Raw genomic sequence first — 22,879 nt, 5'->3', positions numbered from 1 at the left:
GAGAACACACCCTGACTCAGGTCCCTGTCTGGCAACACCTGCTGAGCTGTTTGTAAAGATGAAAAACAGGCTCTTCTGAGTGTGCATATTTATGTGTGTGTGTGTGTGTGCGCGTGTGCGTGTGTATGTTTGTGTGCATGCATTTGTGCATGTGAAACCGTGCACGTCAGGAAGAAGCCCTAGGGTTTGAAGGATGAAAACTCCAGCAATATTTCGTTGAATAATGGACACTCCCCCTGTCATCCATCTCATTTATATGTTCTGCGCACTTTGTGCTTTAGAGTGTTTTGTTGTGTCGAGCTGTAGTCCCCTGTTTAGGTACATTTAGGTCATCAAGGGCTGATAAATAAACTGACAGGCCAACAACGACCAAATGTCACAAAGGCCACATGGAAGGAAAATATGTCTGATAACTGTTGTGAACCAACTTTGTATCTTGTTGAGTGTAAGAGCATGTCTTGCACTGTCCTTGTGCATTCAATCTGTTTTTTAATCATCATAAAATTGATATTTCGGTTTTGCGATGTTAGACCTCCATGTCCATTAACTTTTAATATTGAAGCATCACCTAGACCGTTGTTTAGGTAAAATATTTATTTTGCTGACTAGATGCGAAAGAAAAAGATTCTGCCGGGTTTGGGGGTTTATGACTCATTGACTATACCTATATATAAAGTTCCAGTATTAAGTTCATAAATGTACATTTACAGACACATGCACGTGCCCAAATTGTTTACTCTCTGCTTAGTTTACTTTACTTTCTAAATCCACGCCCTTATAGTCTTACGTACGTAGCTACACGGTATGTGTTCCCACGCTGCCTGTGTAGTCAAGCAAGATATGCCACGCATATTCGCCAGTGAAGGTGACAACATACCACGGCTGAAGTGCTAAGTCCGTTTTCTTTCAAATGCACAGTTAGTGATGTTTGCAGAAAAAAACTAAAATATGAACTTTTTCGAAAGGCCCCTGAAAATATTTCCGTCTTTATAATTTCATGTAGAAAACAGATTAGAACCCGTTTTGGGGTAAGTCTGACCTCTACATTGCATGTAGGCAACCAAATCTCTCAAACTGAATTCTGACCAAAACAACTTTCAGGATGATGCCTGAAAATGTGTTGGAAATTTGGTCTAATGTGCCAAATACTTAAATATCCCTTTAATAATAATTAGCGCCTTTCCACGAACTACGCTACCCTAAGCTCTTCACACAGGAAGCGGAGAACGGACCTCACCCTACATGTAGCATCCACCAGGTTAGTGCGTTGCTAACGATTTTTGCCAGAATAAGCCCCGCCCAGCAGCCAAGTGGAAAAGGGGAGGGAGATTCAAGAATGTGGGGTGGGTAAAATGTTTTGTGTTTTATCACTCTTCATTTGCCTACTCTGCAAAACGCTGTTAGTGCATTTGATGATTAACCAGTTTGAACTGATTTATTTTAAAAAAAAATGCAGTTTCAACCTAACCTGCAGTACCTGACTACACAGTTCCAGGGTGATGGTGGTGCTGGTCTCCACTGTCTTTATCACTGTATGCCATTCCATGTGCACTAAACAAATGAGACAAATATGCATTTATATGTTTTTTTTTTAATTGAATGCCAGTATGAACTGTTGTCTCCATATATTCCAGTGAGTCGTTGATGTGAAGAACGTAATTAAATGTGAATTATATTCCAAGGCACGGATTTAACCCAGCGTGTGAGACTGTATGCAGCGTCTGAGTTACATTTATTCGTGCAAGGAAACCACGCCAGAAAAAGCTGCTGCACACCTGCACACGGAGGGAATGAATACCGACTTTTATTTTCACTACTGCATAGACATTGTGTGTTACAGGATTATTTGATATATTTTCTGGCCTCAGAGTGCCTAACAGTCACATGGAGGCTCGGGGAGGGCTAGTGTCAATCTGGCTGTACCAGGTGGAGGGACGAGAAGGCAGGTGGCCAACTAGGTTAGGGCCCTTTTATAAGACATTGAAAACTTGCCCTGCAGGGGGAATTAATAACCACCGTGGCTGAATACAGTGCATATATAGTCCCACACCTCAGGAATGAATGTCAGCTGGCTTTCATAGTCAGGTGTTCAAATAGGAAGGATAACCTGGGAAATAATGCGTTGGTTTGCTACAAAGAAAATGTACCTTCATACACTGAAATAGAACGATTGTACGCGCGAAAGGAACCACGAGAAAATGGAAGAAAAGCCCGATTTGAATAGAAGTCTTCACACCAGAAGAAAGAAGCCAGGCTGCAAGAGAAAACAATGACTGAGAAAAAAAATAAAACAATTTTGTGGAAAGACTGAGCGAGGAGGAGGGAAGGAGGAGGAGGGAAGGTGGAGGAGGGAAGGAGGAGGAGGGAAGGAGGAGGAGGGAAAGTGGAGGAGGGAAGGTGGAGGAGGGAAGGAGGACTGACTGCGTGGCTTTTGATTATCTAAAGCACAGCCAGGTGTGGAGGTTGCTAAGAGGCTGTCACTCTTGCCTCATGGCCTCAAACACACACACTCATAAATATGGAGCTGGGATTTTATAGACAGCTGGAATGAAAGGCACATTTTGGTGTCAGCAATGGTTGGAATGGAGACTGAGCCGACACCAGACACCGACCATGAGCCACAAGCCTATGGCTGCTTGGATGACTGACTGGTTGGATGACTGGCTGAAACACTGACTAACAAACAGGTTGAAAGACATGCCAACTGACAGAAATGAAACTACGTTTTGTGTTTTGGATAGTTTTTCTTTCATTTGCGTTGTAGCATCTAATACTGTTTTTGTCAGTCAAAATTTACTTTGATATTGTTATGCAGCACTTGACTTGGGATAAAATAAGTAAAAGGAAATGACAAAACTATCTTGATCAAAATGTATGTGTCAATAAGTCTTGTTCCATTAAAGGGGCCAATCCCTGACACCCCAGATGGCTCTTTTGCCTAAAAAAGGAGTCGGAACACTGTTTACCTAAAAATAGGAATAGGGAATGCCTTCTTAATGAGTTAATGCTACACTTCCATTTCTTCAATCTCATAAATCGCTGGTTAACTCATCCTGACAGCTGAAGTTTAATATCACACTACGCAAAGAGAGGCAAGCCAATACAATGGGAATAAAGTTGTACGCATTCAAGTGCGTAACTTTATAAAATATATAAAAATGTACTTGACCGATTAATCTATTGACTTTCCCCATTCTCTTGACTTTAGTTTTAATGACTTGCTTCTTGGTTTTTGTTTTTATCAATAATGCACAACACATGAAATTCTGTTTATCCAGCAGTCTGGAGGAAGAAGCCTTACCTTATAACACCATGCTCCATTTTCCTCGCTCCCTCCCTCCTGTGGCATCCGTAGAGGTCTTGGCTCAGCAGGCTGTCAATCAGAAAGTGACCTTCCCAGACCGCTGCTGGTGGCATACCAATGCATTATGGGTATTAGGATGAATGGCTGTTGTTGGGTCGGCATGGCGATTACAGCATCCACACACTCTGATATTAATGGGTTCAGAGTGCTTGCCTCCTCACCGCTCCATCAATCAATGGATCGTTTGCCGACTGTTAATGCGATCGATGGCTATGGTGAGTGGTCGATTTCTTCCCTCTCTGTGTTTTTAATTTCCTCTAATAAAAGATCCTCATGATGTCTGTTGGTTTCCACGGTTTCCAAGCAGGCCAGCGCTTCCACTGCAACTCTATTGAATTGGCCCTTAAACACACAGACCGGACTCAACCGTACCAATTCATTCACAAGTACCTTTTAGAAAAATCCCTCCTGAACTTTAACTCAGTCCCCAATATAGTACCCTATTCCAATAGTTACCTGCCCTGTGGTAGATTTCTCAAATAGTTAACTCCTAAAACTGGGTCTCTACCACAAACAAACACATACTGTAGCTCTATAGAAACAAACACAATCTTTAGCTCTATAGAAACAAACACATACTGTAGCTCTATAGAAACAAACATACTGTAGCTCTATAGAAACAAACACATACTGTAGCTCTATAGAAACAAACATACTGTAGCTCTATAGAAACAAACACATACTGCAGCTCTATAGAAACAAACACACACTGTAGCTCTGTAGAAACCAAAACATGATGTAGCTCTACAGAAACTAACACATACTGTAGCTTTGTAGAACAGCATGTGATGAAGACCCGCTGTCTTGTGGACAGGAAAATGGAACTCTGGGATTAAGATGTCTGCTGATTTTGAGGGTATTAATATGGCCCCATCCGACCCCAAAGTAAAGGTCAGCTACAGACATTTGCAAAGCTAAATGACACATTTAAACAACTTCAGCTCTCTGACACTCAATTCACCCGGGGTGTTGCTATGCAGCGAAAGTCATTTGCATGGTGCGACTGTTGTGTCTGGCGGAAGCTGTATCCCAGTAGGCTGAATGTGTTTCTGATTTGTTTCTGAACATGTATTATATTTCTAATTGACCTGACACATAGTTGGGTGGGCATGTTGGCTATGTGTCACACTGCCTGCAAACCTTAGCTTTGATGATGACACACTGTTATCTTGGGTTGTTCAAGGTGTGGCGTATCTAGAATGGCAAGTCTTAAGTGTTCTTTTCTAAAAACCTGCACACTTCAGTGAAAGTGTATAATATGTCTGTGTTTTTTGGTAGTCACTGAAGTTGTCAACACCTGTATGGGGGTTGTAGATAAGAAAGGATGCAGCACACCTGGAATCGTCACCTGCCAAAAGACTAGGGTTGCAAAATCTGATCACTTTTTTCAGATATCCTGCTTGTTCCTTCCTGATCTATCCGGGATTTCGGGCAAACAGGAAATTATTTGAAATACTTTCTTTTCAGCCTGAGTACTTGGCTGGTGTCACGTTTTAAGTCGCGTGTGAGCCACGTAGCTTTGTTAGATTGCTGAGCTATTGCCTAACCTTTAGCTTGGAGTGCTGGCTAAAGACTTCAATCTCATCTCCTTCACATCGGAGATCAGCATGTGGACATCTCTGAACTGTAGCTGGCAACCGCCAAACAACCGAAGAAAAATAATATTACAAATATTAACAACATCATCTCAACATTGACATTTAAAAGAAAGAGGTAAAACATATTCATGAACAAAACGCCCAGAGGTAACCAGGATTCTTGCACTTATCCTCACACTGGCAAGGACAGATTAGTTGATATTCCACCCCTATATTCCTGTGTGTTAAACGGAGCACCTCTCTTCCAGTTAATTTGGTGTATGAGCTGGACACAAACACTCCAGTGTCTGACCCAGCTGCATTCATGTTGGAGGATTCTGTAAATATCCCGGGGTGATTGTATCCATGCGGCTGGATCTGTGCGGTGATCGAGAGAGGTGATTATGCGTGTTTGGTTGGGAATTGTGTGTGTGTGTGTGTGTGTGTGTAGTGTGGAGGGTGGTCAGTGTCTTGCTGGGCCTGTGCTGCCCGCGGCAGGGTGGATGGTGGGTGGTGGTGGGTACGGAGCTGGCTAAGGGATCCCCCTGCCCTGGCTGGGCCCGCGGAGACGGCCTCCGTGTATCTGGCACAGTGCCAACCACGGCCTGGAGCCGGTGGGGCCAGCGCTGTGTAGAGCTCTCGAGGCGGGCCGAACACGAAGGGCGGGGGGTGGGCAGGGAAAAGAGAGACGGGGGGGGTAAACACACAAAAGAAAAAGGAGGAAAAAAAATAAGAAGACAGAAAAAAACCTGTCTAAAGGAAAGACAGGAGTCGGTAACCATGGAAACTCAGCGCCAAAACTCCGACCAAAGCCACCAAAGCTTCTTTTCTTCTCTCCCCTTCCCCCTCTCTGTTCGTTTTTCTCTCTTTCATTCCCCCTCTCTTCGTTTTTTCTCCCTCCGACGCCCACCCCTCTTTTATTTCTGTCCGTCTGAACCTCTCTCCCTCCCGCCCTCTTCGTTGATTCCCTCCATCATCTTCAGTTACGCCTTCCTGTTCTCTAAACCGTCCCCGCGCCCCCAGCGAACCGCAAACACCCCGCCTGTCGATCAGAAGCGGATCGATGATGTAAGCGGATCGTGGCCACGTGCAATCGTGTCCTGGTCCCCCTACAGTCCAACCCCTCCGAGAGCTGGGTCAGGGAAGGCAGCATGGCCTGCCGCAAGGCCTGGTGGCCAGGCGGGAAAACAGGCTCAGCAGCCGTCCATACCGAGCTGGGTAGGATAATGAAGCCCGCTGTAGGCCTCCCACGCCGGGCAGGGCAGGGACAGTGGAAGGGCAGGGGGCTTTGTGACTGCGCAATGGGTCAGACTAGTCCTCCCTGCTGGAGCTCCTGCTTGAAGACAAACGCCTGCAAAGACTGAGTCTTTGGAGTTAATCCACTGTGTGTATGTGTGTTTGTTTGCTTGGGGGGGGGGATGTGCGTGTTTGTAAGAGAGAAAAAGAGGAATGAACAGACAAACCATTCAGACAGTGTGTTCACATTAATTTCGTGAAGCGACTGAGGGCTGAATATGGTTTTACCTGTGGTGTGGTTTCTTACTGCCTCGGCTGTGCGGGTCACGGCCTGTGTTTCCTTTACCGGTTTGAAACCCTTGTCCATGCATGTGAGTGAGTTTCTGTGTGTTCTCATACTTCTCCAAAACCTAACTGCAATAATCACATAATGATTAATTGAATGAGTGTTCATATATGAGGCTGTGCTCATATTCACTAATGAGTTTCTTAGTCACGCACGTTAAACACATGCATACTGCGTGCACTCCTACAGTGGACTGACAAAAGAATGTTCTGGTTAAGAATATTACTTCCCCTACACAACCTCATCCCTCCCCGCTAACTCTAACTCCTGGACTTAACATTTTGGCAGGTGAGGACTAGGGTTTTTGGTATGGGTTAAAAAAATGTGAAGTAAAAGACTGTAGTTAATGGCCACACTTAAATCCCTATCCAAGAAAACCCCAACAAACCACCATGTGGTAACAGCAGGCACCGTTTTCCTATTGGCCGGCTTCATGTCCCAAATGGTCCAATTAAATACAGATACAGTGCATTTGAAACAGTCAGCAATGATCCAATGTATTCAAGGCTTGTGAAAGTACACATAGGCTGTAAAAACCCAATGATGATCTAATTATTTTACTGAAGGAGCTTGACCTTATTATCATAATGCAATCGTTACTGATCTTGTCCAACTTTGCTAATGTAATTCATGTTACACATTTTATAAGAACCACACATAATGCAAATTTAACAATAATGACTAACTTCTTATAGCGTGCCTTGCTGAAAGTGAATAGAGGTCTCATGAGCAATCTGTAATGAGATGCAAACGTGTCTTTCCCAGTTAAGGAGTCAACTATAATCTTCTGTATACCGCAGTGGAAGAGCTGAACAGGGCCTGTTTGCATTACACTACATTGTCAGAGATATATCGCAAAAGACTCGGGACGTTGGATTACGATCTTGTGTCAACTTGCAGATGATAGCTCTAGAACACCATCCGAGGTAGCGTGCACCACAGTTTTGCGAGAATACGATTATGTTGGAACTGTATCAAGATTCTGAGGCGCACAATCTTATCACTTGATTTTCCTGCGATTGACATTCACAATCCTACGTGGTACATCTCAAACATGCGGGTGTAAAACTTAAATGCTATAGAAATGATTATGCAAACCAAGGTGAGTCTGTCTAGCGCTTTATTATCTCTCGAGATGTAAGGTATCCTCTTGATGGGACAGTTTTGCTTGATATGGGGCATGTCCGTCTGCTTTGTTTAGATGTTGACATCAAGTGGCGTAGGGTGCCTGTCATAACATTATCAGCATACACTCCCGTTTTAAAAGGCTCCGAATTCTAAGCAATTTCAAAGTTCTCCCATATAGCCAGTTTTTCCAAAATGTTGGTGTTAATTATTAGCTCTTGTGGCTAGCTAGCTAGGCATTTTAAATGCAAGCTAAATTATTGTTTTACAAAATTGCCACTGAGTTGTGCCTGTGTATGGGAAATCAGCAAATAATACCAGCCCTTTTGTTTTGTTGTGCTAGCTAGCTAATTGCTAACTGGCTAATTCTGAGTTATGAAAAACATGCATTATGTAGTTTGGTGTTGACATGTAACATAATGCTACAGGCTAGTTGGTTAGCTAACGTTTCTACGTAGCTAATGGCTAACATTAGTAATAGTTTGGAGATGTCATTCATTGTTGTTGGAGACTGTTTTCTTCACTTAGCTAGCTAGCAACCGGATGATGTTAGTCTGCTAGGTGAGTGTAGTAAGACTTTAATTAACCAACCATAACTAGCGAGCATCACTGTAAGAATCATGCATTAGCGAGCCCCCCCCCCCCCCCCCCCCCCCATTTGTGAATTACAGTTCACAATTTGTTAGATAGCGGTTAACTGATGTTTGCTAGCTATCTACAGTAACAACAACCAGAGGCACTCAATGCACATAGCTAACGTGAGGTTAATCCAGTCAGTTTATGTGTTGGTAGGGTTCACACAGAAAATAGTTGAATTTGCAGAGCTATAGTAGCAAGCAAACCGACAGCACAAACAGTATTAAAGCAAAATGTAATGTACTGTAATTGTCCCCTCCAAAGATGATAGCAGATTTTCGCCCCTGCCTCCAATGCTGAGAAACATCTGGAATGTAGACAGATGCTTCAGGACTGAATCTGTATGAAAATGCTGTCTCAGCTTTCCGGTACCGTTTGTAGAACTTCTTCAGTCATTACTCTTTCTAATACCATTTGGATTATCAAAAATTATGCAATTAATTAATGGCATGGCCAAATTGGCTCATTTTTGATATTTTTAATTAGGCAAATCTCCCTCAGGGCTCCCCAAAGCACTGTTATCTGGTCGATTTGGTATGCCAGAGAACACATCATCATCATCAACTGGGCAGTCATTGATGCTACTTCTCTCACCTCGCTGCCAGGCTATCAGAACGCCAAGACGGTCATCTATCTAGTAATGTCCAAAACTGTATCAGCAGTGACCATTAACAGCCTTGTACAGGGCTGAGCTGGGGTTATCTCTGTCTACTGTAACTGTCATCCCTATGGAAACAGGAGGAGGGAAATGGCTTCCTCACTCACCCACAGGTTAAGACACTCAGACTGGTTTTCACTAGGTCCACTCCTTAGGAGTCTAATTCCTATGTGTGTGTGTCCGTGTGTGTGTTTGTGTGTGTACGATGGCAGTGTGTTGTGTTGTGTGTGTGTGCGCGTGTGCAGGTGGGAATTGCGTTGTGTGCTGCATCCGCCAGAGTCTGTTCCATTGCAACGTGTCCGGACAGAGAGATTTCCCCCCCGAGAGCAGACGTGAGAGGAGGACGGCAGAAACTAGGATGAGAAATTGGAGGGTTGAGAAAAACAGAATGAAGATGTCAGTCGGCTGTGGATCCATTTGCTTTCATCTCACGAAGGAGAGGAAACCTCCCCCGCCCTCCCCCGCCTTCCCCAGCCCTCCCCCCGCTCCTGGAGCACCTGTGTTTGTTCGTCATCCAGCTCCAGTGACCACGGGGGGAACCGCCACACTCACGTGGCCTAAAGATAAACCCGACTGTCCCGCCGCGCCGCCACTGAGAGGCCCTCGTCTGTCCTCTCCAGATACAGACTGCCGATAGGCCCGGAGCCGCGTGGGCCCGGGTCGCGAAGTAAGACGGCGCTGTTCGCGACGCGAGCCCGGGTCTCTCTGGCGTTTGTCCTCGGCTCGTAATCGCGGTCAGGCCCGGTGGTGGGAGGTGATCTGCTGATCTGCCGCTGAGGGATGTAGCTATGCATGGTAATCCTCCAGCCGCACCGGGGAAAGGCAGTCGGCGCTGATTAAGGATTCATAGAGTATTAACTTTATCGTTACTGCTAGACATATTCCCAGTGTCTTATCAGGGTCGACCAAGCTTACACTAACTAGGTGAGCTAATCCCAGGTGTGATTGTGTCATTGTGTGTGTATGTGTGCATGTGCAGATTCCTGTGTGTGTAATTATATCTGTGTGTGTGTGTGTGTGTGTGTGTGCGCTTCACTGCTTTAATGTAATGCATGCTCGTGTGACATGATGTCAGGAGGGAATGGGTTGTGTGTAAAATCCATTACCCAACAACCCTCTGCACCTCTGGAAAATAACCGTTCCTCACTCATTCCCCCCTTCTGCAGACCACACTGGCTGCGGACCGAGGCTTCCCTAATCCCCTTAATAATGTGCTGTATGGTTTTTCACCCACATTGGGTCAGCCGTGGGGTTAGAGCGCATCTTTTCTATATCTATTACATGCCGAGGTGTCGGAGGGGCGAGTATCTGGCCTCTGAGGCAACGTAATGGGATGTAAACGAGAAGGTGATCACCTGACGATCATCAACAGCTCCGTATGTGTTGAGTTTCTCTACGGCTTTCCCTCACTGATGGCGTATGTGGGTGAAAGCGATTTCACAGAACCACTAAAACCTCTACTGACTGGAGTCCACAGGTGGGTATAAGGACATTATAGCTCCTGTACTTTGCTCTGTTTCCATCAGCATCGTGTCAAAGTGACCTTCTGATTGCTACACCAAATACCGACCGAAAGCTACTTATTTCATTATTTCAATTCACCAGATCGAGTGAAGCCATGCGCCAGCCAGCAAGAATCAAAACCTTTTCAATTCTTTAGCTTGGTTTTGGATGCGACACAACGATGGGAGTATTGCAGCATTGAAGGCTTTTGTCAATGACAGCTGAGAGGCAGCAGACCTCTATCTCTCTCCCTCTCTGTCTGTCATTCTGTATCTCTCTCCCTCTCTGTCTGTCATTCTGTATCTCTCTCCCTCTCTGTCTGTCATTCTGTATCTCTCTCCCTCTCTGTCTGTCATTCTGTATCTCTCCCTCTCTGTCTGTCATTCTGTATCTATCTCCCTCTCTGTCTGTCATTCTGTATCTTTCTCCCTCCGTCTGTCATTCTGCATCTCCCCCTCTGTCTGTCATTCTGTATCTCTCTCTCTCCCTCTCTGTCTGTCATTCTGCATCTCTCTCCCTCTGTTTGTCATTCGGTATCTCTCTCTGTCATTCTGTATCTCTCTCCCTCTGTCTGTCATTCTGTATCTCTCTCCCTCTCTGTCTGTCATTCTGTATCTCTCTCCCTCTCTGTCTGTCATTCTGTATCTTTCTCTCCCTCTCACTGTATCTCCCTCCCTCTCTGTCTGTCATTCTGCAGCTCTCTCCCTCTGTCTGTCATTCGGTATCTCTCTCTGTCATTCTGTATCTCCCTCCCTCTCTGTCTGTCATTCTGCATCACTCTCCCCTCTCAGTCTGTCATTTGGTATCTCTCTCCCTCTGTCATGCTGTATGTCTCTCCCCTCTCAGTCTGTCATTCTGTATCTCTCTCTTCCTATCTGTGTCTGTCATTCTGTATTTCTCTCTCTCCTCTCAGTCTGTCATTCGGTATCTCTCTCTCTCCCTCTCTACTGTATCTCTCTCATTCTGTATCACTCTCCCAGTATGTCATTCTGTATCACTCTCCCAGTATGTCATTCTGTATCACTCTCCCCTCCCAGTATGTCATTCTGTATCACTCTCCCAGTATGTCATTCTGCATCACTCTCCCCTCTCAGTATGTCATTCTGCATCACTCTCCCCTCTCAGTATGTCATTCTGCATCACTCTCCCCTCCCAGTCTGTCATTCTGCATCACTCTCCCCTCTCAGTCTGTCATTCTGTATCTCTCTCCCTCTCTGTCTGTCATTCTGCATCTCTCTCCCTCTTTCATTCTGTATGTCTCTCCACTCTCAGTCTGTCATTCTGTATCTCTCTCTTCCTATCTGTGTCTGTCATTCTGTATCTCTCTCTTCCTATCTGTGTCTGTCATTCTGTATCTCTTTATCAAATAAATAAACCAAATGTATATATGTACATAACATTTTAGTTTGGGATATTCTCTCCCCCGTCTTTTATCCTAAGAAACACTCCTGTTTCCCTGACAAAGACCACACTTTTGCGTTGTAAAGCATTATGCTGTGCTGTTTGCCCAACAGGGCCACATGCTTTTGTACACCACAACTGAGCCTCTAAAGTGTGTGTGAATGCTTTCTCTAATGGCTATGTCCGTTGGCTTTATTGCTGGCTCACTCCCGTTGATGAGAAAGGTGGTTTCTCACGCCTTCTCTTCATTGGCCTGGATGAGCCCAGGTGTTTGGTATCCTAGAGGAACAATGGTGAATATCTGTCTGTCATACCAAGTGCCCATGGCACTGATCAGTGCTAAAAAAGTCTGTGCCCTGTTCTTCAGTGCTGTGCATTCCTGTAACTTTAGAGTGACGTAAAAGTAGGACACGGGACACACACACACCGTCACGCACATACCTGTGCACGCGTGGACGCACAAACAGAAACACAAACACATAAACACACCGTAACCGAGTATGTATACATCAGCAGAGAAAATAATACGAATCCAGTCTAGAGCAACCAGGTTTGCTTATTATAGCCACGATCACATAAACAAAGGCACACACACACACACACTTGTGCAGGTTGTGTGTTTGTGGAGATGGCCCCAGGCTTGGTGGTGACACTGGAGTGGATGACTTGGCTTGGTTAGGTAGAGTATGTGAAAGAACAGGGGTGTGTATATATGTGTGTGTGTGTGTTGGTGGGGGCTGGGGGGGTGGGACCACAGGAAGTGTTGTGTAGGGTAAGATGACCACTGAATGTATTCCACTGTAAACCTAGCCTGTCCTCCATCAAATGTGAATACACACTTACAAGGAAACACACTGATTGTGCAGAAACTCAACTTTATCAGCCTATATTTACTGTGTCCTTTCTGTGTGGTGTGTTTCTGCGTCGGTGTGATTTGCTGAAGATCTAGTGTTGCACCATGCAAGCCTCAACGTTTCAGGACATTATATTTGTCACAATGGACGAAACAACATCAACAATACTCATTTCAGTGTCTTCTGTTTTTACCCAGAAGCCACTTCTATCAGTATGACAAATGTTAACAACAAGGATGACAATAATAACAAACACAGATTGCTAACAGGTTTTTCTAAGGTGCATTATTGTATTATTAATCTATTCTCTAATATATGTCGTTCACCTGTACATTCACTGTCACTGTTTAACAGAAAGATTATTTTCTACTCTCACGCCTTCCCTTTTCGCCCATTACACTCTTTCGCTTCCTCAATTTCTCTCTCTCCTGCCCTCTCTCTCTCTGTCTCTTTTTCCTTCTCTCTTATTTCCTCTCTCTCTGGCTGTCTGTCTTCCTCTGTTTCTTTCTTTTGTCTCTCTCTCTGTCTCTCCCTCTGGTGTCAGTCTGTCTATGGTTCATAGCTGTGAATTAGGCTGTGTACCTTGGGGGTTTCCAGATTGTCTCAGGGGACATATTGTTCTGGTAGTAACACTGCATGAATCTGACACCCTTCTCAGGTCAACGTGTGTGTGCGTGTCTCTGTTTTGTGTGGGCGGGCGTTGTGTGTGTGTGTGTGTCTACACATTGTGGGAAAGCCTAGGGGTGAATTAACTTGGGCTTTGTGAGTCAGGAGTCAGCGCGTGGTTGTCATCATCACGTGACGGGGCTGACATTCGGCCGTGAGGTCAGACAGACAGCGGTGCTTCTTAGCTTCACGTAACGGGTCTGACAATCGTCTGTGAGGTCAGACAGCAGTGATTCTAAGCCTCACATAACGGGGCTGACATTTGGCCGTGAGGTCAGACAGACAGCGGTGGTTCTTAGCTTCACGTAACGGGTCTGACAATCGTCTGTGAGTTCAGACAGCAGTGATTCTCAGCCTCACATAAAGGGGCTGACATTCGGCCGTGAGGTCAGACAGATAGCGGTGCTTCTTAGCTTCACGTAACGGGTCTGACAATCGTCTGTGAGTTCAGACAGCAGTGATTCTCAGCCTCACATAACGGGGCTGACATTCAGCTGTGAGGCCAGACAGACAGCGATGGTTCTCAGCCTCAAATAACAGGCCTGACATTTGGCCGTGAGGCCAGACAGACAGCGGTGGTTCTCAGCTTCACGTAATGGGTCCTGACATTCGGCTGTGAGGTCAGACAGCGGTGATTCTCAGCCTCATGTAACAGGGCTGACATTTGGCCGTGAGGTCAGAGACAGCGGTAGTTCTTAGCTTCACATGATGGGGATGATATTCGGCCGTGAGGTCAGACAGACAGCGACGGTTCTCAGTCTCACGTGATGGGCCTGACATTCGGCTATGAGGTCAGACAAACAGCGGTGGTGTCTGTGTGAACCGTGTATTGTCTCAGTCACACACAGGTCATAATCAAACCTCACCCTGTAACACACCAGCTTAATGACTTGAAAAGCCTGAGCCTTGACAGGAAGGGATCAGCACCTTTCCAGGAAGTCAAAGGTGGACTGTAGAGTGGTGAAGAAAAACAGGCAGATAAGTAAGTAACAGAGAACTGTTGTTCACCCTCCCAGTGAGACAGGGGCTGAATACCAGAGTAGGCAATAGGCTTGGTTGTAATACTGTATGAATGTGTGTGTGTGTGTGAGACCTGCTCTAAGACCATGTATCTTTCATAGCTCCATCCAGCCAAAGATTACATGCATGACCACTGAAACACACTTCCTGCCCACTTACCAGCAAGCCAGTGTCCGCTAAACACACAGCTATCGTCCAGCCATACCAATGTGAAGTGGGCCTGACAGACAGACAGAGAGAGAGAGAGAGAGATCATTTTAGCAGCCAGATGGCCCATATCCTCCAAATTAATGACGGTAAACAGACTACCTAGGTAGTCAGTGTCCCGTCCTGGCTCTGCAGGCCTGCCGTTCCAGTGGGATCCAATGCCCTGGCTCTCTTCCTCATTTGGAGCACGGACACCTGTTTGTTGTCATTGCCTCACCTGTCCCTCCTCCCACAGTGTATCTTGTCAGTCATTGTTTTGGATTCCATTCCTCTTTGTAACGTTGTGCAGTTCATGTCTTGTTTTTGTTTCGTTGCTCCTTAATTCTTGTTATTGAGAAAAAGAACGAATAGGTGCTCCTGGTGCCTGTGTCCTGTCTCGTACAAGCAACCTTCCAGTGAGTTCAGAAATAGCTTAATTACTATGGCTTATTACTATGTCATAATACAAGTGCACCTTTTTGCTAGCCTAGGCTAAGCATTAACTGGGTGGGTGTGACATCCATGTCTGATGGACTAACACGAAAAAGACAACTCCCGCACCTATTTCATCCCAAGTCAGTCACCGGCTGTAGTATATCGGTGATCTGCAGTGTAAGGAGGGATTTATCCCCTAGAGACAAGAAAGGCCTAATTATTCTCCCGCTTCAATCAATGCTTCAGATTCAGTTCTGCTCAACGCATCACGCTGCATTCAAATAATGGGTTGTCTTTTAATCTGCAGAACTGGCAAATGAACGGGAGCGCGGAAATTGACGGAAATTAGATCCCTTGAAATCTTGTGTGTATGCGTTTGTGTGTGTGTGTGTGTGTGTTAGAGAGAGAGTGTGTGTGAGTGGGAAAGCATGGGTCCATGTGGCAGTTTGGCATGATTGCAGTACTGTGCGTGCGTGCGTGCGCGTAGGTGTGAGTGCCTTTACGTCTACTAACGATACCAATCAACCTGGAACGAAAACGTCACCCGTCTCCTCAACCACATCCACGCGCAGCACTGCGCAATTCTAGTTGTAAAAGTCCGGACTTTCGGTGTCTCCGCTCAACTTGCGGTATCCTATGCCAATAGTGTCTCCGTTTCCAGAGCGCCTAGAACCCTGCTCAATATTTAAAGCGTGACAAATAGTTTGGCAAGGGAGTCTACTGATCACTGAGAAGTAGATACTATCTCTCTCACATTCACTGGATTTACGAGCTGTTTTACGGTTGATCCCTCTCAGCACAGGGATAGTCATCTAGGCCTATTAAGTGAAATCCTATTAATATTTCTGTCATGCTCTCTTCTCTCAGTCTCAGAACGCGAGACTCCAAACTTGAGGCAATTAGCATTAGGCGAAACAAGCGCTACCGGTATCGCTGAGGGTTTATTATTTAGTACAAGGCTTTGTGAGTTCTCAAACACCCAAATACCCCCCCACAACCCTTTCCAAAATATGAATACAGTGGACATGTTTTGATAGGCGGTCTGTTTTGATAAGTATCCACAGCCTTAAATATAAATGTGGGTCCTGTGTTTGTCTGGCAGGAAGGGGGTTGGGGATGAGATACTAACTGCAGCGTTTGATATATTATGGATGAGGACGAGGCCGCGGATGAGGCTACTGATGTAGGATTTTAATTTAACCCGTTTCTCACAGCAGGACAATTCTCCTGCAGCAAAGGGAAATATGAATTATTGTGATGATTACGTTTAATGAACATTTGTGCAGGATACAGTAGTTATGACATATTAGGTCTGACAGTTTAAAGTGAAAGTGACAATCTTTAGAAGCCTTTTTTTTAACCGTGAACCCAGTACATTTTTTATTACATTTCCTGCTGTACTGGTCAGTTGGGGTTAAGAAAAGTTTTCCTGACAATTTTCAGAACATCTCTGATCAAACACTGCATTCCACAAGCCCATTACAATCAAATACAAACATGCTTTAAACAGGAGGGTTAGAAAGAGAGGAACGGACACAAGGAAGTGAAAAACAGGGAGTCTATTGCTCTGAACAAGAGTTTTATATTAAGTACTATGATCAAGGTCATTACATTGAGCCGGCCATTCCAAAATGTCAAATGTTTGGTTTTGTTAGCTATCATGCTGTTCATACCTTGTTCATGTTGCTGCAGTGTCTTGCTTCATGACCAAGGCGGCAGGTACATCCATGGAATTTCTCACACAGCAGAAGTCTTTGTTCCTTCAATGATCACTCTATCACTGCCATGTTTTACCTTTGTTTATATTGGATAAGAAATGATGAATACAGTGTTTGGTTTTTGCCAGAACCTTGCTGTAATGGAACCCACGCAGTTCAACTATTAGTACCAATTTATTAGTTCCAATATATTAGTTCCAGTGCCAATCACCCATTTGACTCTGTGTCTTGGCAGAAAATGTAGATTGCTTGCAAACAACAGTTTTAAATATTACAAGGTTGTATCACAAGTTCAGAATAAAGCAGCCCAGTTTCCATGAAGGATACATTATTTTGGGGTTCCAGGTAGAACCGAAAAAGAAGGGATGAATTACAGAAATAGCCCAAGAAATGTTCTGGAATATTTTTTACATGCAAGCTAGCACAAATTTCTTGCCCGGGGCCAGTAACACCTAACGCTAGGCCAGTAGATTAAGACAGTCACTGGCCAGTACGGCAGGGCCCAAACATGGCATCGTAAGTGGCAAATCAAACACTAGCATTTTTGTTTATGCGTTGAACAGGTTCCCTGGATCGAAAACAATAATGGCAAGGGATACATGTACTGCCATTCATGTTGTGCGTTCCTGACAAAATCCGATAATTCAGGGTCGTTAATTACGGGAACGAACAACTAGCGAAAACCTGCTCTTAAAGGTGCCTTATGCAGCATTTAACATTTAAAATATCAGATAATAACCATTACATATCATCAGTTAATGTTAAAAATCAGTCTCTGGCAGAGTGTCAGTACTGACACTATGCCCAGTGCCATTATTGCATGTAAAACGTAGAAGGCCGGGACATTTGTACTTCCTAGGCGTGTACTTCCTTGAAAGTGTGTGAGGTGAAGGCCAATAACAAGCTTAGTTTGGTTTCATGTATCCTACACTGAACGCTCCAGAAATGAAAATATACAGAAGGAACGCGAGCACAAGACAAAAGAGGGTACATTTTGCATTTGATGGTGAGAGTTGAAGTTTGTGTGAACAGTGATGCAGAGTTGGCTACCTTTCTAATTGTCAAGTTGGTTACATCGCCTCATTTAGTTAGTTGGCTTGATAGTCAAGGAAATGTATATGTAAAGTACTTGATGACGGAGAAACAATGATACTACGTAGAAAATCATTTGATGTTCTTGTTTATTCTATTTGTATGAGCGTAGATGCGCTTTGGGAAAGTTTCTCCAAAGTCTTTGGTTGAGACAATAAGCTCACAAACTAAGTTGTGTCCGAGCAGAGACTCCTTGATTCCATTTCTTGCTCGAAAATAGTGTTACAACTTGGTTTTATCTGCAAAATGTTTTTAAAAAAAACATACATTGTGGGTTGTTTAACTAAACCTTATGCATAAGCGAATATTGCTCGGAAGAAGCAATTATTTTGCCTTTTAGCTAGATTTAGGCTTGTGCAAACTGATCGAAGCGCCTCATTATTGTTCCAGCCAGCGCTAACTAGCACAATTATGGTTTCATGTTCGCTAGATAGCCATCAACGAGTCTCTGAATTATGGCGATGTATCTAACGCAATAGATTGCCCAGATTAAGTTTTGATTGGTTTAGGTGTTTACTTTGTTTATTCTGTGTTCCGTAGTTATGGAAAAGGCCCATCAACTTTAGCCCCATTTGAAAAGAAGAAAGTCTGTGTTCATTGTTCCAGCTTCGAAGGTTGGAGGTGACACTGCTTCAAACAGGTCAGTATGGTCATAGTTAGTAACGACAATGTCAGATCCTAATGGAGTTATAGAACTGACATACAACTCACTGCCGATAGGTGTCGTTAAGTTGCATAAGGCACCTTTAAGTCCCCGCAGCATGTCGCGTGTATTGCGGTCAAACCGGCTGCTGACAACTCAGCGGCTGCACCATTGAGCGTCTGCCTGCTCCGAATGAATGGCGCGGTGGCGCGTTGCCAAATTGAAAAGTAATTATGACCGCAAATGTTGTGAAGAGGGAGAAACCATTCACGATCTAAGTCCATGACATAGTCGGTGAATACGGATAGAGAAACCATACGGACATGGCTTGTCGACAGTAAGTGTCATGTTAACTACACCTGTCTAAGCGCTTGCTAGCAGTGACACACAAGAGGCCAGTTAACCAACTAGTGCGAGTACTGTATTGCGCCATTATTATGTTACCGTAAATATGAGATTTTTTTTTTTTGCTTTGGACCCTGTTATACGTAACCATTCTACTAGAGATGGTACCATTCCATTAGGGATGGGTGATACCACAGATTTTCTTTTCAAGTAATACCAAGGCTAGTATCCCGATACCAATATTGATACCGATACTATTAAAAGTCTTGTATGTATTTGCCGGTTGTAATGAACGGAAAGGAAAGTCAAGTATGCCTTTATTGACCTGGAAATCCTCATTATTGTGAGAACAGCACTGTCTGCACGTTGTAAAGTTGCCCTTACTATGTCTTGACAGTCTTTATACAGGTCTGCAATTGCACCCTCCATCAAGCGTTTTGCGGCTAGGGATTCTTTAGTACCAATCAAGGGACTGTACAAACACCTTAAAACCGGGTTGCACAACCCTGTTCCTCGAGATCTACTGTCCTGTAGGTTTTTCTCCAACTAATTTAGCACACCTGAATCTAATAATTAGCTGGTTGAAAAGCTTAACTGGATTAGTCACAAAATGGGTTTGAAGAGAAAAGCTCCAGGAACAGGATTGGGCCGCCCTGCCTGAAAAACCTCTGTCTTCAACCATCGAGATTGGCAAGAGGTCCTTCACATTCCTCTCTCCCAGGTTTCTTGTAATATCTGCTGCTCTTTGGGTGTCATCTATTGGAAGAAAAGTCTACAAGCTAAATGTAATGTTTTTATGGATGTTCTGGACCATATAACTCACATACTGAGTTATAAGCTAAAATGGTTAGAAATAGCTACCTGCAATTATTAAAGAGTTTAAGTTCCAAAATGCATCACACAATTTGATAAGTGACACTTTAGTGATAAAATGATGGCTGGCGTAAGAGGCGTATTCCCTATAGATCATTGAGATCTTTACTTTGAGGACATTTTATGAGCTATTTTCTATGCTTTAGAAATCCTGAGCTATACATATTAGTTTTTCCTCAAATTGATATAATGAATTCTGATATTGTTTGAAAATATGACCAACTTTTACATAGTTGGGAATATTAACCTTAGTCAATGTATCAGAGTATTAGTTTACATGTAAATGCACCTACTGTAATATTCTGCACTGTGTTAGCCTATTTAGCAAAAAAATTGTATGTCCTGCTTTGTATTGAAATAACTTAAAAAAAAAAAAAAGTATCTATACACATACTATACTGTGTACATACATATGGCTTGGGTCAGACAACTGCCTCACTAGGTCATCAGATCTAGGGGTATTTGCCTGCGTTCTCTCCTCTGACCACCTCCGTTGTTCCTATAAACAACTTTTTTCCAGCACTTTTTAATCAACACATTGAGTTGATAAAAAAAAAAAAAATATGACTGGTAAAAGAAAGCACTTGGTATCGATATTTCTATGTGAAGATCGATTTTCAAAAAGAAAAGTTATTATCGAAAGTATCGATTAATTGGTCTTGATCCGCACTCCCCCTACATCCTACACTATAGTGTAAATGAGAGTGGCAGCTTATGCAGTACCTAAAAGCCTTTTTAGACAACAGATTTATTTAGGCGAACAAGACTTCCAGATTTGCGCTGGAAATACATTTTTGTATAGCGTGAACGAGTGAGAAGGCCAATTGTCGGACGTTAACGTCCGCATGTGTTGCACCTTAGTGCGTACCCCTGGGGCAGCGAGTTTCTCGTTGAAAGTGTGAATCAAAAATTGTACTCCCATATTATGCCAAATGTGATTTAAATAAGATTGTTCTCACAACACTTGATATGGCCTAAACAGGCTGTAGAGAAGTAGAGAAGCTAATGATAATTACCAGCCAGTGTTCTGTTACAAGCTCCTGTGGAGGTATTCAGCTGGACCCCCTGCAGAAGTCTGCCCTTCCCACACTGTTGAAAGGAGGTCAACGTGGAGAGTAGCTGTGCCTGCGTCAACAGGACGGATTTCACCCAGTCCTGTTGGCTGCTTCGCCTTCTCCATGACTCGTGTCTCACCGGTGACCTCGGCGAAGATGAGGACTGTTAACGCCAAGGTCTATTTTAAATGGAAAACACTCAGTTCTCACAGTTCTCGTCTGATTTGTACTAATTATGGAACTCAGTCATAGTAGAAAAGGTTGACATTCAAGTTAATTTAATTTGTGTATGGGTTTTGTCCAATCTGTCAAGTTATTTTCTTGATAACTTAAAAACTCTCTTATGTCTTTAGCTTTTGTACCCCAATTTGCAATTTTGATTATCCACGCAAAGTATGCATAAAACACAATTGGTAATTACAGCGATATTGTCTTTACTGCTATATATATATATATATGTATATATGTATATGTGTATGTGTATGTGTATATATATATATATATACACACACACACACACACGTATGTGTATGTGTATGTGTATGTGTATGTGTATGTGTATGTGTGTGTGTGTGTGTGTGTGTGTGTGTGTGTGTGTGTGTGTGTGTGTGTGTGTGTGTGTGTGTGTGTGTGTGTGTGTGTGTGTGTGTGTGTGTGTGTGTGTATGTATGTATGTATGTATGTGTGTGTGTATATATATATATATATATATATATATGTAAAACATAAAGTAACTTTGTTTAACAGCTGCACATTTTTGTTGTTTAGAGTTTGTTATGCAGTTCAAGTCTTATGTCTTTAACTGTAGTCAGCTTACTTTTTTATCATCAACAGTACCTGTATGTTATCAACCATACTGAACCTTTTGATCAATAGATAGGCTTCTGGGCTTTGTCCTAATTCTGCTCTGCATGCGTTTCTCTCTCTCTCTTACTTAGTTGCAGAGCTCAGGGTTGGGTCTCTCTCACAAGGTTTGTGGTATGGTAATCCCTACCGTGGAGCATACACCCATTAAAAATGAAACAGACACATACAAATGCACATACACGCACAGACACATGCACACCCACACACACAGGCTGCAGTGTACCCCAGTGCTGATTATTAATTCATGCCCTAGAAACATCAGTAGGACCTACATGGGATCAGATCACAGGATGAAGAGGATGACGGTGATGATGATTGTGTTGATGTTTATGCTGATGGTGATGATAGTGACCATGATGATGTTTTCACTCACTACTGTAAATCCTTCTAGTTTAGAGATTTTGCTGAATGACCTGAAAGGTAATGAAGAGGATGTTAATGGTGATAATAAAGGTGGCGATGATGATGGTTATGGAGATGACAAAGTTGATGGTAATGATGATAGTGGTATGGTGATAATGGTGATGTTTTTGGTGATAATGGTGATGCTTTTGGTGATAATGGTGATGATTGATTGTGATGATAATGGTTATGGACCTGATGATGTTTTTGTTGATGATGGTAATGATGAAGAGAGGATGATTGTGATAATGTTTATGGGGATGATTATGGTAATGATGATGATGGCAATAGTGGTTATGATGAAGAGATGATGGTAATAATGGTGATGATGAAGAGATGATAATGGTGATGTTGATGATAATGGTTATGGGGATGATGATGATGATGATGATGTTGGTGATGATGATGATAATGGTTATGGGGATGATGATGGTGGTGGTAATGATGATGGTGATAATGGTTATGGGGATGATGTTGTTATGATGGTGGTGATGGTGATGATGATGATTATGGGGATGATGATGATAATGGTTATGGGGATGATGTTGTTATGATGGTGCTGATAGGTAAACCAAAGAACACAGTATTTGTGCCCACTAGGTTTTTTTTCACAACAATATTACAGTGTTCGTGTGTGTGTGTGTGTGTGTGTGTGAGAGAGAGAGAGAGAGAGAGAGAGAGAGAGAGCGAGAGATGATAATAAATGTAATAAACTATAATAAACAGAATATTCTCTATCAGTTAGATACTCAGCGATTACAACACCCAGATCAAGGCAGACGGCAGATAATGGGAAAACTTTGTTTAATCTTAGCGTTCCATGATAAAAAATGTAAAAAAAAGATCAGCTTGCACACAACCAAAGACTTGTTTTCTT

At 43.5% G+C, this 22,879-nt stretch overlaps 1 long non-coding RNA gene across 1 annotated transcript; it reads left to right on the top strand.

The window, feature by feature from the left end:
- The first annotated feature begins 7,283 nt into the window (after window positions 1-7,283).
- On the top strand, window positions 7,284-22,157 carry LOC109614796. Its single transcript, XR_002195720.2, has 4 exons — window positions 7,284-7,625; window positions 18,358-18,457; window positions 20,716-20,910; window positions 21,672-22,157. It is a non-coding gene; the product is annotated as an uncharacterized LOC109614796 (long non-coding RNA).
- The last annotated feature ends 722 nt before the right edge of the window (window positions 22,158-22,879 follow it).

This window comes from Esox lucius, chromosome 20, assembly GCF_011004845.1.
Source record: "Esox lucius isolate fEsoLuc1 chromosome 20, fEsoLuc1.pri, whole genome shotgun sequence".
Lineage (NCBI taxonomy): Eukaryota > Metazoa > Chordata > Actinopteri > Esociformes > Esocidae > Esox > Esox lucius.
The sequence above is the reverse complement of the archived record's forward strand: the minus strand, read 5'-3'. Positions and strand labels throughout refer to the sequence as shown.